This window comes from Rhincodon typus, chromosome 2 (assembly GCF_021869965.1).
Source record: "Rhincodon typus isolate 14 chromosome 2, sRhiTyp1.1, whole genome shotgun sequence".
NCBI classification, from domain to species: Eukaryota; Metazoa; Chordata; class Chondrichthyes; order Orectolobiformes; family Rhincodontidae; genus Rhincodon; species Rhincodon typus.
The window spans coordinates 102,606,330-102,610,990 of NC_063333.1; positions in this window are offsets into that span (position 1 = coordinate 102,606,330).

The window sequence follows — 4,661 nt, forward strand, 5'->3', positions numbered from 1 at the left end:
ACCATTTCATGACTGGATGTGGCACAACTCCGGAGCTTAGATTTGATCTGTTGGTTGTGGGATAACTTAGCTCTGTCTATCTCTTGCTGCTTATGCTGTATGGCATGCAAATAGTTCTGTTTGGTGGCTCCTGGCTGGTAGTTTCTGGTTGATTAACCTAATTGACTGCACAGCTGATTTGCAACACAGTGTGGGTTCAAATCCTGCACTGGCTGAGGTTTATATGAAGGATTCTCCTTCTCAACCTCTACCCTTTCCTGCAGTGTGGTGATCTCAGATTAAACCACCACTGGTTCTCTCATGCCTAATGAGAGAGTAATCCTGGTTACTTTTCAGCAGAACAATCTTTTGTAAGGTCATTATGTGCTCCAAAATGCGAAAGATGTCAGTACGAGCATCAGAGCAGTCAGAGCAACATAACTTTAATTGTGAGTTGCACTAAAAAGAGTAATATGAGGAGGAGGAAGAGTTGTTCATTGCTGTACAAGGGTGTTAACTTGAATATTTAAGACAGTGTCAAATTGGTGGGTTTTTTTGTTCAATGTTCATCAAACATAAATGTTTTTTCTCTACTCCGTTGTCTCATTTTCCCTATTGTCACTTGCTGCCTACTGGGTTATCTTCTGGAAAATGCTATGATGGGAGAAGAAGAATGAACAGTATGTTTCAGTGAAACTGAGGGATTGTTGATCATGAGATTGCTTTGAGAGCATGTGGGATTCAGAATTTGTGTGCCTCAGATTCGCTGAAATCAATCAGTCTTCAACATCCCTGACAGCCAGGTGAATGGCTCAAGGTGCCTTTACTGGGTCAGATTCATCCTCTTCCTGCTTTTCCTGCTCTGTTAGATGCAGCGTAGCTCTCACCTTGCTGATCCTGCAGCTCCCTCTGACCACAGTATGTTGCACAGACACAACAAACCAGCATTAGACTCAAAATGTTTGTGAGCGCATAACGAAGGCCAGCCAAAGCAGTGAAAGCACACTCTCAGATCCCTGTGAGTGAAAGCTTAGCCAAAGAAACAGATGTTAAATAACAGCATTTGTTCAGCCCTGCTCATCCCTCAGTCCTTTTACCTTGTTCTACCAAGTGAGTTACAAGAAGCCCAGAAAACCTATGTGCTGAAAAATTAAGACAAAAATCCAGGGTTAATACGCAGTTGATTTCAACGCAATCCGTTTTCAGGTTCAATGAAGATTGCAGGCGGACATGCCTAAAAATGAGGTGTCAACCTGATGAAGCAAGCAAACAGGATTATTTTTGAGCTAAACAGCATGAGCAGAAGGTAATATACAAAGATAAGCAATCCCACAACCAACGGAACAGATCTAAGCTCTGCTGTACTGCTACATCCAGTTGTGAATAGTGTTGGACTATTAAACAACTCACTAGAGGTGGAAGCTTCACAAATATCCACATCCTTAATGATGGAAGAGCCCAATACTTAAGTGCAAAAGATAAGGTTGAAGTAGTCGCAGCAATCTTCAGCCAGACGTGCTGAAGATCCATCTCGGTATCCTCCAGTCGTCGCCAACATCACAGATTACTAGTCTTCAGCAAATTCAAGTCATTCCACATGATATCAAGAAATAGTTGGAGGTACTGTATACTGCAAAGGCTATGGGCCCTGACAACATTTTAGCAATAGTACTGTAGACTTGTGCTCCAGAACTTGCTGCTCCCCTAACTGAGCTGAGGAGCGGCTGAGTTTAAATTAGATAAATGTAAGGTGTTGCATTTTGGAAAGGCAAATCAGGGTTGGACTTAAAATTAATGGTAAGGTCTTGGGGAGTGGCAAACAAAAAGACCTTGGGGTGCAGGTTCATAGTGCCCTGAAAGTGGAGTCACAGGTAGACAGGATAGTGAGAAACCATTTGGTATGCTTGCCTTTATTGGTCAGTGCATTGAGTATAAGAGTTGGAAGATTATGTTGCAGCTATACAGGACACTGATTAGGCCACTTTTGGAATATTGCATTCGATTCTGGTCTCCCTGCTTTAGGGAAGATATTGTGAAACTTGAAAAGATTCTGAAAAGATTTACAAGGGTGTTGCTGGGATTGGAAGATTTGAGATATAGAGTGAGGCTGAATAGGCTGGGCCTATTTTTCCTGGAGCATTGGAGGATGAGGGGTGACCTTGTTAAGGTTTATAAAATCATGAAGGGCATGGATGGGGTGAATAGCCAAGGTTTTTTGTGAATCCAAAACTAGAGGGTATAGTTTTAAGGTGAGAGGGAAAGATTTTGGGACGGCATGGTGGCACAGTGGTTAGCACTGCTGCCTCACAGCGCCAGGGACCCAGGTTCAATTCCACCCTCAGGCAACTGTCTGTGTGGAGTTTATACATTCTCCCCGTGTCTGCGTGGGTTTCCTCCAGGTGCTCCAGTTTCCTCCCACAGTCCATAGGTGGATTGGCCATGCTAAATTGCTCGTAGTGTTCAGGGATGTGTAGATTAGGTGGGTTATAGAGGGCTGGGTCTGGGTGGGATGCTCTGAGGTTCGGTGTGGACTTGTTGGGCCACACTGTAGGGATTCTATGATTTAAAAGGCACTTGAGGGGCAACCTTTTCACACAGAGGATGGTGCGTGTATGGATGTGCTGCTACAGGAGGTGGTTAGGCTGGTACAATTAGAACATTTAAAAGGCATTTGGATGGGTACATGAATAGGAAGGGTTTAGAAGGATATTAGCCAAATACTGGCAAAAGGGACTAGATTAGTTTAGGTTATCTGGTCAGCACGGACGAGTTGGACTGAAGGGTCTATTTCTGTTCAGTACATCTCTATGACTGTATGACTCTAAGCTCTCTCAGTACAGTTACAACTCTGGCATCTACCTGACAATGTGGAAAAATGTCCAAATATATTCTGTACTCAAAAAAGCAGGACAGATCCAACTTAGCCAATTATTGTCCCATCAGTGTACTTTCGATCATCATTGAACTGATGGAAGGCGTCATCAGCAGTGCCATCAGGCAGCACTTGCTCAACAATACCCTGCTCAGTGATGCCCAGTTTGGGTTCCACCAGGCCACTCAGCTCCTGACCTTATTACAGCCCTGGTTCAAACATCGACAAAAGAGCTGAATTCCAGAGGTGAGACAAGAGTGACAGCAAGGCCACATTCACCCAAGAGAGGCGTCAAGGAGTCTGAGCAAAACTGGAATCATTGTGTATCGGGGAAAATTCTCCGTTGGTTAGAGTCATACCTGGCACATAGGAAGATGGTTGTGGTTGTTAGATGTCAGTCATCTCAGTTCCAGGACATCTCTGCAGGAGTTCCTCAGGGTAGTGTCCTAGGATCAACCATCTTCAGCTATTTCGTCAATGACCTTTCCTCCATCATAAGGTCTGAAGTGGGGATGTTCGCAGATGATTGCGCAATGTTCAGCACAATTTGTGACTCCCCACATACTGAAGCAGTCCATGTTCAAATGCAACAAAATGTGGAAAATTTCCTGGCTTGGGCTGACAAATGGCAAGTAACATTCTCACCACACAAATGCCAGGCAATGACCATCTCCAATAAAAGACAATCTAATCTCCACCGCCCCCTCACATTAATGGTGTCACCATCACTGAATACGCCATTATCAACATCCTGGGGGTTATCGTTCACCATAGACTCAACTGGACTCAGCACATAAACACATTGGCTACACAACCAGGTCAGAGGCTAGGAGTACTGCAGCAAGTAATTAATCTCCTGACACCCCAAAGCCTGTCCACCATCTACAAGGTACAAATCACCACCACCTTCTCAAGGGCAACACGGGATATTCAATAAATGTACGCCAGCCAGAGAAGCCCATGTTGCGTGAAAGAATAAAATAGAAAGAGTCCTGATAAGTGCAGGCATAGACTCGACCATCAGGACAGGATGCTGCATGCCTGGATTTGACTGAAATAGGAGGCAAAGCTTCAGGAGTGGAAGAGCTTTCAGCAGAGTTTTCAATTTTATGTGCCTTTTCTCCACCCTCCCTTTCATGTCCACTCCAGTGACGCACTGAACAGCCAAGGTGAGACATTTCTCCATCATGCTGAAGCTGGCAGACTGAGTGTGTGGACCATTGGTCAGGGCCTGCATGCACTTGGTTGACAGCAATATCCAATGGTCAACAAGATGGCTATTTTTTTAATGGGCAGAGACATGCACGATGATACAGCACTCTAAATTTGCTCAGGATAAAATTTCATATGTTTTCTACTGCTGCTCCAGAATATCTCCAACATTCACTTATGATTCACAAACCTTAGTTGCTGTGTCCAGATGAGCATAGCTTAGAGGGTGTTGCACTTTCTAACAAGGTGTCTCCTTACTCAGAAAAATAGAATTTTCTGGAATGAAAGGAATGCATTAACGTAGGCACTTTATAGACTTAGTGGTAGTATAAAAAACATGGTGTCTGGATGTTTGTTGAACTGGATGTAATCTCGCTATGGGTTTGCTCAGACATTGGTATTATGATAGTAGGAACTGCAGATGCTGGTGAATCCGAGACAACAAGGTGCAGGGCTGGATGAACGCAGCAGGTCAAGCAGCATCATAGGAGCAGAGAGGCTGACGTTTCAGGCCTTGACCCTTCATCAGAAAAGGGGGAGGGGAAGGGGGTTCTGAAATAAATAGGGAGAGAGTGGGAGGCGGGTAGAAGATGGATAG